The sequence below is a fragment of the Solea senegalensis genome, linkage group LG11, assembly GCF_019176455.1.
Source record: "Solea senegalensis isolate Sse05_10M linkage group LG11, IFAPA_SoseM_1, whole genome shotgun sequence".
Classification (NCBI taxonomy): domain Eukaryota; kingdom Metazoa; phylum Chordata; class Actinopteri; order Pleuronectiformes; family Soleidae; genus Solea; species Solea senegalensis.
In genome coordinates, this window is record NC_058031.1 from 17,783,984 (window position 1) to 17,801,283 (window position 17,300).

General features: G+C 40.4%; 1 protein-coding gene across 3 annotated transcripts in view; it reads left to right on the forward strand.

Annotated features, from left to right (window-relative positions):
- The window catches only part of sema3b (sema domain, immunoglobulin domain (Ig), short basic domain, secreted, (semaphorin) 3B), a 113,430-nt gene that overhangs the window by 31,099 nt on the left and 65,031 nt on the right, over positions 1–17,300 (forward strand). The window contains exon 1 of one of the 3 annotated variants that reach the window (XM_044037248.1): positions 15,935–16,497. The exons of the other annotated variants lie outside the window; for them this stretch is intronic. The gene's annotated coding sequence lies outside the window, so the exon portion shown is untranslated. Of the gene's footprint in view, positions 1–15,934; positions 16,498–17,300 lie in introns of those variants that run through there. 3 annotated transcript variants of the gene reach the window in all.

Sequence of the window (17,300 nt, forward strand, 5' to 3'; positions counted from 1 at the left end):
TTTTTTCTCAGTCTGGTTTCACATTGAGTGGCACACACGTAACCGATCGGAAATGGTGCTGTTGATGATGTTACATTTTTAAATAAGCACAGATACTATAGCACTTTTTGCAACCTTTGTGGTAAACCTTAACCACGTCAGTGTTTGCTGTAACCAGATATTTCTTTTCTCTTGCTTTTTATTCAATGGAAGTGACCAAACAACAGCTCATCATCGCTGTGTGACAGTGTGCAAATGTTTTCAATCATTTTTTTGAAAATAAAGCAGTAACAAAACAGAAATATGTAACACTAATGTGGATCAGACACGTGATTAGGCATGTGGCGATTTCAAAAGTTCATCCTGACCAAAGTAATGCGATGACTGAAAAAAATGTGTTTTAATATAAGAAGAAATTCACCTCTGATTTATTTGCAATTGCATGCTGTCAATGTTCACACTTCAGTTCTCAGTTCATCTCAGTGCTTTAGGTTTTAAATGAACATGACAAGTGATAAAAGATGAATAGGCATCAACACATTTGGTACACAAAGTGCAGTATCTAAATCTTTATTTACTTTTACTTGGGTTGTTGGGGTGAAGGCTTGTGGGACTTTTCCAAGATTCAAGCTCACTGTTTAATCCCACTCTTACCGGCTACACCTGCCTGTCTTTCTTGCTGCTGCAGGTGTGTGAGTTCATGGCAGAACGAACTATTAAACAGCAGCTTTGTCTTAATTTTCACCCGCTGTGGGAAAAAGTGGCCGAGGCGGGTTTGTAAATACCAGACAGGAAAACCTTTAAAGGCTATATGACAGAAGAGGAAACAATAATTTTTACCTTTGTGGCATTTATTTCAAACATGCAAACATAAATGCACAAAAAACATTAAAAGGGTGAGGTTCGCAACTAGAGTTTAAAACAAATAATGGAGATCATTGTTCCTCCTCCGCCTTCTCCCCAGAGACTAGAGGTTGCCAGGTGGTTTTAGGAACCAATCTTGCATGAACCGAAAGACAGATCTACAAGGAGTTTCACTTATTCCCCTTTTTCCACAACATAAACATAAACAGAATTTGCCGGCAATAATAATTATTTGACTCATTGTTATCATAATTCAAATAATCAGTGAAGCAAGTATTTCAATTGAACACCCTCAAAGTCTGATTTTATGACTTAATACAATACATTTCTTACATACAGCTCCTTTAATTAAGTCTGTTTAAGTGTTTCTGGCTCTCAGTTTGGCTCATGATCTTTGTTGCATGAAGTCAGCTGTTAGCTGGAGTTTCTTTAAATGAGTAAATGGAAAGGAAAAGTCTTTTTGTCAACAAAATAATCATTTACATTATGTCCGAACCTGAGGGCGTCTTCTAAACGGCTTTTATCTATGGCTGAATGAACGTTTTGATGTAAACAGTTACTGTATATTTAATACACATCAGTTTATTGCGGTTTTCTTTGCTTCATCTCGTCTGCGTTGTTTTTCCACGAATCCTATTTCAAACGAAGACTTTGTTTCATGTGAAACTAGTTTGGGTTTAATCCGTACATAACCTCATCCAGATTATTACGTTTTCATGCTAGTATCTCTCTCTCTTTGTGAGAGTGTTAGTTTGCACATACAGTATAGTGTACTCAGTGAGATGTGTGTGCCACTGGCCAGCTCTGTATCTGTGAACGTGTGAATGTGTTTGTGCATTTAAACAGAAGTAAGCGGCTGTGACTCTTGACTGTCTCTCCATGGGCCTTACATAAGCCTATTTAACCTCCTAAGGGAATCCTCAACTCATCGTCCTCACCTCTCACTCTCCTCCTGCCTCCTCTTCTCCCTTTTTTCCTCCCTCCTCCTCCACCTCTTTTTCTCCTCTTTCCTGCTTTATCCAGCTCCTCCAGCTCGCCCACTTATCCTTTTAGGACTCAGACTTCAGCAACGGGTTTTACCCATGCTTAAGGGTTTTTGGGCCAAGTCTGTAATTACGCCTGGCACAAGTTCACCGTCTTGAACAATGGTGATTTCTATCCCCAGTAGCTTTATTTATCACTTTCACTGCTCTACATCTCTTCTTCTGTCATAATCTTAGCCCCTCTTACCCCTTTAGGTCATTTAATCTTATCTCCACAGCACACAATCAACTTCTGCCATCCTCCATAAACCCCAGTCATCCCACCTTTGCCTCTCTCCTCTCACCCAACATCTAGAATGCGCCTTTCTCTTCTTCCTCAATCCCTCCAACTCCTCTTCCTCCCTCAGGCAACCTCATTCATCCCCTCCATCCAACTGCTCCCTTATCTCCTCCCTCTTTTCTCTTTTTTTGAGTTGTGTTAATCCCTTGATATCATCCCCTATATTTCCATGTTTTGTTCCTCATCTTCTATGCGTCCTCGTTATTTTTAGACCATACAGTTCTCTGTTTTAAAGTGTGGGAACTAATTATTCCCTCTTCTTCATCCCCAAAATACTATTGTTAAATCATTATTATTAGCAATGCAAGAAAAAAATTCAACCTATAATGATAACTGATATTTTCTCTCTTCTCATGGCCAGTAACATGAACATGAAAATGTCTTTGTGGAGTTTGTGGATCCAAGAGAGTTGAATAGTTGAATAGTTTTATAGCTTTACCTAACCATGGTAAAGGTTAGGTAAATAACCTTTACCAACAAATACCTAAATGTATTTGTTGAATGAAATGAAAGAGTGCACTGGGTACAGTGATGACACCGTGAATTTTAATCAAGTGACAGATTATTTTCTCATATTTTCTCAATGAACAATTCAACATTTGATCCTAATGGTTCAACTTCAAATTAATTTATTTGTCTAACAGCAAAAAAACGAGTTATTTGCTTTACTATTATGCACCAATACTACTACATTAATGAGCATTCACGTGGACTGTTACTGTGAAATGTGCCAATTTGTAGGCATTTTCATTAGTAATCCCTAGGCAGGTTGATATAAAATGACTAAAAGATAAAGTGTAAAATGTAAAGTGTAATGTACATAGAGCCTCTGTTACAGAACCTGAGCTTGCAGGAGACACGAGACCGCCCGAGTAGGCAAGTGGGGCATTCAACATGCCTTTGTTGTTCTTTGTTTTAAAAACTTAAGAGCCACTTTAGGCAGAAGGGCTTTCATGCTCGTCAGTGTATCACACGATGCAAGGATTTAATATACCTTATCAGCAGAAACTCAGCAGAAATCCAAACCATTAGAATCACTACATCAGAGAAAACATGAAAAGGAAAATCTAACATCCCACTGAAGTGCAGACATCGCAGAAACAACTGCAAACAAAATCAGATCCAACTTTAATCTAGCTTTTTTTTTTTTCTGTACACACAGTGTGATAACCAAATAGTAATAACCTGTTTAATTCAAGTTAACAGAAGAACTGCAGTTGGTAATTCACAGTTTTATGCTTCAGGTCACCGTGTACACCGTGAACAGAGCACTATAATTGTTTAAGGTATAGGTCTGTGCTCATGCTACTCTAACAAAACTAAACCACTTTGTGAGTAAACAAATAAAAGACCAGAAATGCTTATGTTTTAGCTTCCATGCCTGACATCATGTCCTCTCATACATGCTGAATGCAAGCACAAACACACATCAGCGCTCTTTCCAGCTCTATATGAAGATAAAACAGGAAAGGGAGACAGATATATAAAAAGCCACGGATGATAATCGGAGCAGACAGAACACAGAACAAGGAAAAGAGCCAAGGACAGAAGAGAGGTAATGAGGGAGGGAGGGAGGGAGGAGGAGGGAGAGAGAGAGTGAAGGAGAATGTGATATAAGGAAAGAACAGTGTGACAAATAAACATAAAAGACAGGACAGAGAAGGAGGAGAACAAAAGAGTTAAACCATGGACATGAACAGGAGTGGATTATCTGGGGAAAGTGAGGAAAAATAGATGAATAACCACAGTGTACTGTGCCATCACTTTTGTTTTCATCATTATGAGTGTCTGTTTCTGAGTGTGTGTGTGTGTGTGAGACACTTTAGTTGAGTGTTCTCAAGGTCTGTAGATGTGGGATTGTTGTGTCGTGACACATATCAGCGTTTAAATGTCCTTGAGTAACGCTGGCACACACACACACACACACACACACACTGTTCTGTTTAGGTATTGCTCAAAAAGAAGTGAAGCATGAAGAAGCAAAGTAATAGGGAATATATGAGGATTTATTGCAAATATAGACACAGAGTTGTTGGTTCAACAAAATAAAAAAAAGCATTGGCTTGGACAGTCACACACACGCGCACCCACGCGCACATACACACACACACACACACACACACACACTCTTACTCTTTTTTTCACTTGTGTCCGTTTCCCACGGTGCAGCACAAGTGTATTTGGTCTGTGAGCGCCAGGCTTATCTGTCCGTCCTGTCATAACAGCTCTGTTTGTATGTGGTATGCATAGACCGAGGATGTCTACATAACACACACACACACATACATACTTTCAAGAGATGGAGCTAGGTACATTCACACTAATATTTAACAAGAGTCTAGGGCATATTTGCTTAAAGGTCTGTGGTTCGGTCCTGTCACTATCTGTGTGCCATTGGGATTGCGATTATTTCAGTTGCATTAAAATATCTAAAGTCCATAAAAAGCTGTGAGTGGAAGTTAAACGTGTGGAGACAAGGCAGAAGTTGAAAATGTGGTTTCACTAAAGTGAAATATTTGAGCTCATCCCAGACATGGCTTTACAGATGAATGAAAAACACAGAAGGTCTGAGCTGAGTTAATGGACTGTGCACTTAATAACTGGCAAAATTGGTTATTCTTTTCTTTTTGACTGTTCTATCTTCTATGCAAAGTAAAAAAAAACAAAAAACCTAACCCGTTCATATTTTCTGTATCTTGGCAGTGTGTTACCTTCACAAAGGACAGAACTGCACTGGTAAATTTGACATCTTTCAAAGAGTGTGTTTCTTTTACATTGATAAAAATAATGCATAATGCAAATATAGCTTTAAGCTTTCAAAGAGACATTAATACTCCGCCCCAATGATTTCAAGTCTCTGATTTTCTGGCCCGCACACACCATTTCATTTTGGCCATTCCATTTCCGTCCCAAAACAACGTTTTTCACATTTGCTCTGGCATTGCGTGTCGGCTGCATATCATAGCCTAACGGGCCGATATGCTACCATGCGCTAGCTAGAACCCTGAATAATCATGTGTTTTATGTCAAATGTGGAATAGAAGTTGATACAAGTTGGATTTTTCTCAGTAAAAGCCTACGGCTGGTTTGCTTATTCTGGCGTGAGTATGGGCTTTTTACTGTGTGTTCCTCAGTGAAACACAATCCTATCTCCTGTCTTCACCGCACCCGGAGAACAAGGTCACTTTCCATTTAAACTGGTCACAGTGGCAGGGGTCATGTTATCGTCAAGGTCACTGCAGTAGACTTAATGTCTCTGGGCAGTGGTGCATTAACAGAAGACTTGTGCCCACTGAAATGTGTTTGTGAGAGATCACGTGTAGCCGAGTAATATGAAGTGACCTCTTGTATTTGCTGTCATGGATTACACGTTGTAGGTCACTGTTTACTCACTGATGTGAGAGAAGTCAGAAACTGACCAGAAGGAAAATATTTCAAGAGATCAGGAAAACCAGAATCCAGAATCCAATGCAGGTGCGGAAAGGAGATGGATGGAAAATGAAATGGCAGTGAAAGTCCACTACACATAGGATCGCGTTGCACCATCAGGTCCTACTTGGCAGTGATGTACTGTCAGCATACATGAAACAGGGAGAGTGAACAATTTGGGCCTCAAAAATTAGGCCTTAAATGCCATTTTTGGCATTTCTTTCCCACATAAATGCCTATAATATGTACACATGGCAAATATTAAATAGCAATTCAAAGTTTAATTTACTACAAAAGTTGCTGCTTGTCTGGATTTCATCTGTTCCAAAAAATGCCAACATCATGTGCGTAAGCAGCTCATTTCCTGCATCATTTGCTCGTTCACATTAAATGTGAACTGGAAATACTCGGTCTTGAAGGAATTGTGTGTAATTTAAAAAGAAAAAGGAAAGAAGCAATAAATGTGCAAGAAAGAAATGGCGCAGAATGGTCTGACGAGAAAAGTGAAAACGGCGCATGATCAAGAAAAACAGGTGTAGGTGCAATGAGAAGGTTCCATCTCAGGGCTCTATGCATATGTACTTTAATAGTCTATATATTTACATTTACAAATGATTATTTGATAATTACTGTCCTTTTATTTCATGTCCTCATGTTTTCTAGGTGTTGCACCAATACAATACGCCAATAGAACAAACACTACACTAAATATACGTGCACGTAAGAAAGACGAGGGGGGGGAAAGGGAAAACAAAGACATTTCTGATTCTTAGACAGATGTAGACAGAGGAAGGCAAAGCAGAAAGAAGAAGACTTGCAGTGGATGAACGGATGAGTGAGTGAGGGAGTGTAAGTGGAGATAAAGTCTTGAACTGTGATGGACACAGCGGAGTTGTTCAGTCTACCAGAGCTGGAAAAATAACAGATAACAAACACAGTGGAAGTCATTACAGTGGAGGAGGGAATGCAGGTCATGCCAAGTGAAGTTAAATACTGATTAAACTACTAAATAATATTATTTAGGGTGAGTTAAATGATTGAAATGCATGTGTTATTAAATGGTGCGCTGTATTTATTGCTTTGGGGTTAATATAGAATCAGCTCATGAGACAAAATAGTGGAAAATAACTTGCTAAAGGAGATGAGATGAGAGGTTAAGAGGAGGCGCTGAGGAAACAAGTGAAGGATGGAGATAGATGAGTAGTTGAGGGGAGAGGACCTGAGGACAGAGGAAGGGTGAAGTTTAGAGTAGATGGAGTGATTACACAGTTTGAACAGGCAGGTTTATCTAATTAGAGGAGCCTTGTGTTGTGAGAGACGGAGGGAGTGAGGGATGTGTAGTGTGAGAGTGTGTTTATCTACGGATGTTTCTTGAATGGGAGGTTTGGACACAGAAATAGTGAGGAGTGAAATATTCCTGGCACGTGTGATGCTGAACTCTTACAGTATGTTTGTGCAACACCTTTACAGCAATGTTTCCAGTAACAGAACATCCATTTGAGCTGCAACGACTTAATCAGGAACCCAGGGAGCGTTAACAAAATGCAGAAAGATTATCTTTTTTTCGTAAATGGAGGTATTTCTTTGAAAGTTACAGTGTGTAAGATTCTCGGCACAGACGGAGACAGACACCGATCGCTTACTCAGCATTCCGAGCAGTAAGAATCCGTCATTTAAACTGGGCCGTTAACGTCAGCGCTTTGCAAATTTGTTTGTGCTGGAAAGCCAAACCATATTCCATGTGACGGAGGTAGAGTTCTTTGTAGGCACCAAATCCTCTGTTTTGTTTTCATTTTCAGCCATGGCTTCACCCACTGCACTCTGAATCAAACACAAACCCACAACACGGCCCATAGTTTTTTTTTATTTTTGGTTCAAAAATGGTCAAAAGATACTTAAGAATAATCACCTCTATACATTCTCTCAGCTCGGGCTTTTGGGACCTATAATATGCTCTGGCAACATATAATTGTTATTCAGCTCTGGATCACTGGCTTTCAGCTCTGGTCCTTGGTTGACCCTCCAGTATTCATGAAAGAGCAGAAGGAATGTTTCTCTGTCTCTCCATCTCATCCCTTTCAGTTTCATTTTTCTCTCATTAATTGTCTCCGTCCCCCGTCCCCCCAGACCATGCCCTCTCATTGCAGGGAGGAACATCGCCTTAGGCTCAAATAACAGAATAGTCAGTGGGGTTTCCCCACCTGGCAATTACACAGACGGTATGGGACAACATACAACGTACACATCAGTCACGTGAGCTCATCACGTCAAGTGCAAATCTCATGCCTTTAAAGAGTCACAATTTCCAAGTCTATGAAGGCTCATACTCTTTGTTTGCCACCTATCATTCACACGGAGGCGTGCGTACACGTACACATACACAGACACAGACACGCACACACACATATGCAGCAGGGTCAGGTGTTTTTTCAATCAGCACGACTGTGTGCTCTCCAGAGCAGTAAAAGGATTTCAGGTCCAGCGTTGGCAGGCTTTGATGAGTCTAACACACCACTGAGTTCTGGTGCATTCTATCTGCCTACAAAGGCTCTGACAGACGGCGGCTCCACTGTTATTAGGCACCGCAACTGCACCTGCGTGATGTGTGTGTGAGCGTGCAGTGCACACATGTACACACAGTCGCACATTTTCTTTCTGTATAGATTTACAGGCCGTGGGAGATAAGGATACAAAGAAAATTGGGCTGGATTTTTTCAGTAGCCTTGGAAAATGTGCTTACTTGGCCCGAGAAGAGGCAAAAGTAAGTCCTTGAACGTTTTTCACATAACTGAAGAGAAAGTCACAATTCTGCACAAGGGAACTGTCAGTCATTTTTAAGTCCCTCGGCTAAAATTGAGATTACACAGCGTTTGAACATTTTACTTTTCACTGCACTTTCAGCCACATCAGCGGCTTAACACTGAGAATGGCAATACTATTCTCTTGTTGCTCGGTTGGTCCGTCTACATATCTTCTGGTCCAGACTGAAGTAAAAGTAACTACGTCATGGATTGCTGTAAATGTTTTTAACATATTTTCATTGTCCCCCCACAGGATAGGAGCCACTAGCACTAGACATTCATGTGTATCTTTGGTGGTGAGGCCTCGTGTTTTCAGGCTTCAAGAAAATAATGATTCATTTTCATCAGTGTGTCTTAATGGGCAGTCATGTGTGTGTGTAGACATTATGTGCTGGTGTCTAGTGCTCTGCAAAATGACCAGCACAGCTGCTTGAGAAGTAGGACATATTTGCACGATATTTGCACCATATTGTAATATTGTCTAGCTACTGATACAGGTCAACTTCCATGTCCATGGGGAAACTTAGATTTTAACTATGGTAAAGCCTTCACTCAGTTTTTAATCCAGTCAGATAACTGAGGGAGGAGTTCTCAGCTTTAATCCCCATCTGTCTTTCATGTTCATCAATAACACTATGAATAATCCTGTCAGGCTAAAGATATTTAGTCAAACCACCGATGTTATATGTGCGTGCATTCAATTCAACTGAGTAAAACCTTTTTTTTCATTGCGGCAAGGGGTGGACATGGCTGAAAAACAATCCTAAAGGAAACGTTGGTCAGGGAGTGTTCCTCATTCAGTGCTGATGTGTTGAATCATTTTGTATAATTATAGCATAGCCATGGAAGAGAATGAATTCTTTCCTCTGGACTGTTTGGCCTCCTCTCCAACACAAGTCTCATTTCACTCAGTCCTCATTATAATCTCTTCTTTGGGTTTTCTTTCTAATGGACTGAGCCAGTATGAAACTGGTGCAGCCAATAATACTGGTCATCATGTGACTTAACATACGTTTACCTTATTTCTTACATGCTATGATGTCCAATCTCATGTATAATCCCAGTTTAAAAAAAAATGCTATTTGATACTTGGTTATTTGTTGATAAACACTGATTTCTTTTGATTTTTTCATGAATATACTTGCTGCAGGATCCGTGTTTTGGTCAAGGAGGAATCTATAAGAGTGTTTTGAACAGCAGAATCTATCAGCGCTTCTCATCCTCATGGGCATAAATCATTCATGAGGTGTCTGCACCTCTCCCTGGTCAGTCCCGGGCCTGCTAATCACAGTGTGTGTGTGTGTGTGTGTGTGCGCGCATATCCTGACATCGTGTGTGAGAATGCCAAAAACATTTTTCTTCTCCCTATTTCCCCTTGCATGAGCTTGACTTGTATACATGCTGTACAACTGCTGTAAATTCACACTCAATGTGTGCATGACTATGTGGTTGTACAGTATGTGTGTGCATGCATTTGTGTATGAGTGCTCTTTGAAGTGTTAAGTAACGGGTCTTTTTCAGTTTTGGGTGTGAAATATTTATTTGAGCAGTGGACTGCTGCTTTGGGAGGACGAGTTGAGAGAAAGAGAGATGAGAAGACAGTGATTAACCTAAGTCAAGTAAAGTACAAGTAAAGTGACAAACTGCCTAAAAAGTTCTCTGACCCTCCCTCCACCCTCATATTATGCCTCCTGCACCAGCACACCAATGTCAAGGCAGGGAGGCGATTAAACACTGACACTGGGCATTATTCATGATGTAAAAAATCCAACACGGATGTCATTTCTATAAAAAACTTTATTTATACAGCACCTTTCATACAAGGATCGCAGCACAAAGTGATTCACAATAAAAGGAAAATAAAATGCAGATACAACAATGAAACACAGCACATGGAAAAGGAAAAGTCTAAAGTCAAAAAGTATATACTTTGTTTTAACTTTGAAATGAACCAAGTGATGCAAATAAAACAGTAAAATACAACACAGGGGGGAATAAAATGGGAAAAGGCTTGAGTCAAGGGGTTAAAATCCTGTTTTAACTTTATAAATAAACTAAAAATGCAAACACAACACAGGGTGGAATAAAAAAAGGACAGAGTTAAAGGCTAAAGTATGAAGTCTTCTTTTAAAAAAGAAACTTATATTGTCTGACTGTACGTAGTTGACTATGCAGGCTGCCACTCAATTAGTCAGGATACACCAACACTGACATGCACTGAGCCATTACGGCAACACATCATCAATGCAATCAAGTTTACATTGTCGCACAATGCAATGCTCCTCCAGTGCAACTTACAAAACGCATATTTTTCCATGTTTGTCAAGCTAGAGTAATGAGTACAGGCATGAAAGGGTTCAGTCTTTCTCTCTCTCTCCCTGTCTCTCTCTCTGTCTCTCTCTCCCTCTCTCTGTGCATTATGGTAAGGAAGTGTTAAAGGGTAAACTAAGCAATTATTTTGACAGGACAAAGGACAGGAGAGGCTGAGACCTTTATAGAGAGTCATGTGTACTTTTAGGTGCACTAACCCAGTGCATGTGTTTCTTGTGCATATGTGTGGGTTTCCCCTTGTGTGTGTGTGTGTGTGTTAGCGTGTCGGAGGCCAGACATTAACATTGACAATAGCCTGTTGAGACCTGGGAGTTGACCGGCTTCATTAAAAGAGGCCTTGAACAAACACAGAATAGAGACGAAAGGATGGAGGTCGGAAGAAAGAGAGGCACAGGGGGGAGTGCCTGGTGGGGTGAGAGAACGGGAGGGAGAAGATTGGAGGGGAATTGAGGGAAACTTGTGCAAATCAAGGGGAAAATATGGGGTCAGCGAAGAAAAAAAAAACAACCGAAAAAACTCCACAACATTGCTCATTAGAGTGTGTGGATATAAAAATAGAGAAAACCAGATTTTGTTGACAGGAGACAGGAGAGGATGGATGAATAGAAGATATTAATTGGAGGCAAGGAGCTGGTGGAAGGGATTAGAGGCAGTGACAGGTGGGGGGCAGCAGAGAGGAGAGGCATTAGGGGGTAAAATGAAGTCAGAATAAACAAAACGGCGAAAGATGAAGGGATAGAGGGAGTAGGGCAGGAGGGGACAAAAGAAGGCTGTGGTTTAAGGGAGTGAAAGAGTTAGATGAGAGGAGACTGGAATGAGCTGGTTGGATCAATGACGGAGGGATTTAAAGGGGAGGAAGTATTTTTAGATGAAGGCAGAAGAAATTGAAAAGAAAACCACAGGCTTCTCTGAATAAAGGTTAAATGTGACGGAAGACAGAGGCAATAGGGTCAAGTGTGTGTGTCCTCATGGGGACTTAAAACTGGTCCAAATGAGGGAGAGTCTCATATCTGAGGAACTGGCAAAGATTTTAATTGTGGATAGTTTATGGTTAAGGTTTAGGCATTAACCGGTCATGGTTAAGGTTAGGGATAATGTTTTGTCTATGCTGTCTAATTGAATATACGTCAGTGTGTACTAAGAGCTGCACAAACCTGTGCGTGCGTGCGTGCAAGCGTGTGTGTGTGTGTGTGTGTGTGTGTGTTTGTGCGCATGTAAAAGAGAAACACAAAGGGCCCAGAGAATGTGCTTTGCCTTCCACATGCCTCCTGTTTCTGTGTGAATGAAAATGTGCGAGGGAAAAGGGGGTGTAGCTAACGTGTGTAGTCAAATGTGTGTGTGAGAGTGTGCTGGTGGATAAGGAGTAATAAATCAATAACTGATAAATAAATTATAAGGCACCAAAATTTCAAAAGGCACTGGCAAAAACAAATGATCCAAGTGCTCACAGGCTCCAAGAGGGAGAAGATAAGAGGGTGAGCAGTGGGCACTGCAGTGTGCACGTGTGTTGGGGGTTGGATTGGTGTGTGTCTGTTGTTGCAGTGGAAACTGTGCTCAGTTGTGGAGCGTGGCATTTTTTTTTCCACGCTTGTGTCCGGTCTGTGACATCAGGGAGGGGTTTAGGCTTGTCAGACTTTGTGTAGTGAGGTGTGAGGCAAGGAGTCAGGCACAAAACAAACACGGCAAAATGGAGGACAGCTGAAGCAGGGATGACATTTTTCTTGATCAGTGTTAGTATTAACACGATCACTTCTTTCATTGTTTTCTCTGTTTTTGTTTTTTGGCATTTTGTAAATCTGTTAGTCTTAATTTAGCAGGGGAATGTTTTTCTCGGAAGGTACATGAACTGATGTGTTGAAGCAACTAATCAGAGAATGTGTGAGACTTTTGAGCCACAGAGACTTTTTTAGTGAGAAAACAAATAATTTGTCTCACAAAAATCTAATGTTATCATGTTATTATTTACCTTTAGTACTACCCATTTAAAAATACAATGAACATCACATTATTGCATATATTGACACATGGTGCAGGTACATGAGCAAAATTACTGATGACGTCGGCAGCAATAACATCACATTACAAAATTAATGAATAAAAACAAATGGATTCCTGTCATGTAGGAAATATTTGTTTAAAAAATATCACCATCTGTAAAAGAAAGGATGAGACAAATTGGGTGGAAGTGGAAGGCTCCTAATAAAACAGAGCTCTGTCATCTGCAGAAATGAACTTGGCTCTGAGTGGCTGCCTGCTGGACTGAGTCACAGTCACAACACCTTAACCTCCAGAAGGCAGTAAAGCCGGTTCAACTGTCCTTGTCAGCCTATAATGTAGCTTCAGTCAGCACAGATGGATGAAAAGTGATTACAGCAGAAAGAAACGGTCAACAGCATTGAACAAAAGGGGAGCACGTCTGTTGATACAACATTGTTCTAATGTTAAGCATTCATTATTCTGCTTTGATTTTATCTCGGTTTTATTCCACACACTGGTAACACACTCACACATAATGTTTGCACAGCATTCACCGTGAGGACGCTCATAGACATAGACCTAGCCCCTTACCCTAACCTTAACCATCACCACTAAATGCCTAACCCTAACTCTAACCTAAACCCAGTTATAAACCTAACATTAACTAAAACCAAGTCTTAACCCTCAAAAAGCCATTTTAAGCAGTGATACAATGTGAGGACCACTCAAAATGTCCTCACTCCCTATGGTTTGTAAGTATACAAGAAAACACACACACATACAGAGTTTTGTGCAGCTATTCTTCCAAGGCCACTGCATTGACTTGGAGAGCCTAAACAAACCATAACCATAACCGTTAACCATAACCAGTTACTGTCTAACCCCGACTTTAGCCTTATCACAATTCACAATTAAAATCTTAATCTTAATTTTAAACCAGTCCCTCAGGAATTCGATTTTGGTCCTCAAATCTAACGGACTACTGGTCCTGACAAGGTCAGTGTTTATGCCTAAAGAGATAACAAATGCAAGTGTACACACACACACACACACGAGCAGTCAGGAGTAGTCAGGAGTCTCCAAGGACTGTGTGTGTGATAATGAAAGCTGCTGACTGGCATTGATTGTGATTGGCTACTGCTGAAGCCTCTGGAGATGGCTGCCTGAATGGTGCCAGCGAGACGCCAGACAGACGGCGTGTGTGTATGTGTGTGTGGTGTAGGCAAACAAGTGTGTTTTTCACATGTTTGTGCTTACACATACTGTATATCTTCAGCAGGCTGCAGGTGCATGTGTGTTTGAGTATGTGAAGGAAGCGAATGTTCTCAACCTTTGTGCTGTATATTCTCTTTTATGCATTTATTCATATATGAATTGTGTTATATAATATATTGTTGTGGAAGGTATAGATTATATTACATTGCATGTCATTTAGCAGACGCTTTTATCCAAAGCGACTTACAATGGAATCAAGTACAATTGTCACTTTAAAGCAGGAATACAGAGCAGTACTGTTTTCTTTTATACTTATCATTAATATCCTTATTAGTGCAGGAATAGATGTTTGGAATTCCACTTTAGAGGAACTTCCTTGATTATTTAAAGATTCAGAAGTTTTGTTTTTTCATTACATAGCCATAGTAATTATGATGCAAGCATTGATGGGATAGATGGGTTGTCAAAACACAGGAGACCAGTGTTATTACAGTCAACACTGATTCTTTTATCCATGACTTTTCCACAACCAACGTGTGTTTGTTACCACAACCATGATGACAGATTTCATGTTACTGTAAGGAAGCATGAATTTTAACCATTACTGAACCATAACTCAGGCTGGGTAACAGACTGTGTCACCTAATATTGAAAATGTGTTGTCACTGGATCATTAATCTAATCCCAGAGAATGCAGAATCCTGTTTGCTGATATCTAATGGTTAAAAACAATTTTACTGTGATGTGCATTGTCATTTTTTGTTGAAACTGATATAATGATAGAAAAAGTATTGTCATATAAATGGCGAGATATTGCTACCATATTGAAACTTCTCCATCAATGCCCAGCCATAATCATGCCCAGGTGTTTTTCTGCCTTAACTGAACCAAACTGTGACATTTCTTCATTATTGCTAAGATGATAAGTGGGTTCTGTGTGTTGTGTCAGTGGGGAGGGAAACCAGTTTGGAGGACACATTCAGTGGAACTGCCATGCTAAGAGGATTTGCTTGAGGAAGTGGAATTGAATGTTTTATTGAGACAACAACCTTGTTGACCTTTGATTTGTGCTGTGGACTAATGGCAAACTGTCAAAAAGCTGACCTATGAAGTGGCAGGGATTTTTGTTGTTTGTTTGCTTTTCTGTTGGCTAACCAGTGGTCAGATTATAGGGGGAAAAACACACTTTTTAGTATTGTTTAGTTTCATTAACATTTGTAGTGTTACGGTACGTTATGTTGCAGTTACTTAAAATCAATCAGTTCAAATTGTCAATAAAAATGTCAATAATGCATGTAATGCGCGTGATCTGGTGCTATATGAGATATATGTTTTTGATGCATCTCAAGCTATTATTGTGCTTTAGATTTTTATTGTGGTTTAAATGTCACAACTGAGTGTTGTATTAAAGCTGTCAATGTTGTCCCAGAAACACATGATCAGTGTGGAGCAGGTGTCCATACAAGGACACAACGCAGTGGAACAGTGAATGTTGCTCATAATGAATTAGTTTTGTACGGGTGTTATTTAAATGTACATTCTATTTGTAATACGTGGAATGAGTGGCACTTATGGCTTAAATTCACAAGTTCCCAGGAGCAGTAGGATTCTGTGAATCAGTTTATTCTTTGTGTGAAGTTGCCCGAGATCCAAGTTTCTGGGTTTTAGTTATTAGAGTCTGAACATTCGTTCGGTTAATACTGTGCATTTCACAAGGATTAACAGCACATCAAACTGTATGTAGAAGAGCAGACTCTTGTGACATTTGAGAGCTGACATTTAAAGAATGTGTGAACTTTGTAAAGGAACTTCAAACTCAAGTGGTAAGTGCACCCTTATACCCTGATCCTTATCACCACGAGATCAGCCAAAAGAAATGTGCTGGATCACTAATCATGCACACACACACACAGTACTGAAACTGTGAGGATGACAGGACGAGGGAGTGACTTTACCTCTGGACTGTGGCAGAGGGGAGTGGTGTTGAGAGAAAGAGGAGGGTGTGTGTGTGTGCGTCTGTGTGTGTGTGTGTCTCCGAGGTTTTACTTTAATGTGGTTATGTGTCAGAGAAAACAGACCAAGAGACCGATTGTAAAAGTTGAGAGAACAAGAGAGAGACACATGGAAAACAGGGAGATAAAGAAGAGTTGGCTGAAAGCAGCTTCTGTCTTCCGTCCCACCCACTGACTGTCTTCCCCTCCTCTCTGCCCGGCTGGGAGCGAGAGGAGCAAAAAAAAAAAGAAAAAGGAGTGCAGAGAGAAAGGCAGAGAGGGAAGCTCAGCCACGCTTGCTCTTTTAGCGCAGGACTCAGGAATTCCAGGACCTTAGGAGTTGTGTGCACACACACATACACACACACACGCACAAACACACTTTTACCCACACACATACTGGTGTTCTTGTGGTGATACAAATCTCAACAGGACTGAGAGAGAGGGGGAGTATAAGAAAGAGAGAGAGAGAGAGAATTTGAGAAAAGCCCTTTCCTGTGGACTATTTGACCACGATGGCACCTGCCAAGGGAAAAGTGACTCGGAGGGACTGAGGACTGAAAACAGAGCTCAGGCAGAAGCTGATGGTGAGATTATTGTTTTATTATTTTTCATTTATGTATTTATTTTTTTTAATTACACTCGCTGATTTTGCTCCAGGATAATTGTCCACATTATCACACACCTTTTATTTAAATTGCTAACTGATGTAGGAAGCTGTCTGTGTGTGTGTGTGTGTGTGTGTGACTGTAAGTAGGTGAAATATGTATGCTGTGGTTTTTTCATTAATTCTTAGTAACTGAGCCAGAAAAGTGGAATGATCTATTTTTCTAAAATAGATGTTGACTACAGGAATTGTCCAGTGTGTGTGTTTGTGTTTGTGTTGGACTGGTTTGTGCACTCCTGAGTGTGTGTATGTGTGTGTGTGTGTGTATCAACTCATCTGTTTTGATTATTAGGGGTGACTTCCTAGAGGAAAAAAGAGAAATAAATAAATAAGCCACTGCTGAGCAGAGAGTGTGTGATTGGATGCAGGAAAAAGAAAGAGTTTGCCTATATGTGGGAGAATATGTGCGTCTTGAGTGTTTTATTTCCTAATGGTCCACCAGTGAACGTAAGGGTTTATTATTACTATTGCACAGAATCTGTCTCTGTCAGTTTGTAATAGTGACAACCTACTTTCCAAAACAAGCATGTACTTTTATTTGACTGTTGTTGAGCCAGTGGTCAAACAGAAGGTTGGGAGTGTTTGGTCCTGTTACGCCCTCATCCTCCTTGCCACTCTGCCACTGTTGTCTACTAATCTCATTTACTTTTGCCTTTTTCTGCTGGTTTTTGCAGAAATCCCACATGCCACTCTGCCTCAGCGTCATCCTTTCTCCCACCCTTC